The following is a 295-nucleotide window of genomic DNA, read 5'->3' on the forward strand; positions in this document are numbered from 1 at the left end:
CTCTACATCAATCTCGACATCTACCTCTACACCAATCTCTACATCTATCTCTACATCAGTCTCTACCTCAATCTCGACATCTAGCTGCCTGTAAGTCTTCTTCCTCCTCTACGTCCTCCTTTCCCTCTCTGTGTTCCTCTCTCTCATTTCATTTTTTCAATAAAACAGGATAATATGGAGGGATGAAAAGGCACAAATCACATCACTAGGGGATGCAGTCTGAACAGCGGGATTAAAGAGTGTTGTCTTCTAAATGCACATCCTGCAGACTGACTTCTGGACACGGTGACACATC

This window comes from Bison bison, unplaced genomic scaffold (genome assembly GCF_000754665.1).
Source record: "Bison bison bison isolate TAMUID 2011002044 unplaced genomic scaffold, Bison_UMD1.0 scf7180017864183, whole genome shotgun sequence".
Lineage (NCBI taxonomy): Eukaryota > Metazoa > Chordata > Mammalia > Artiodactyla > Bovidae > Bison > Bison bison.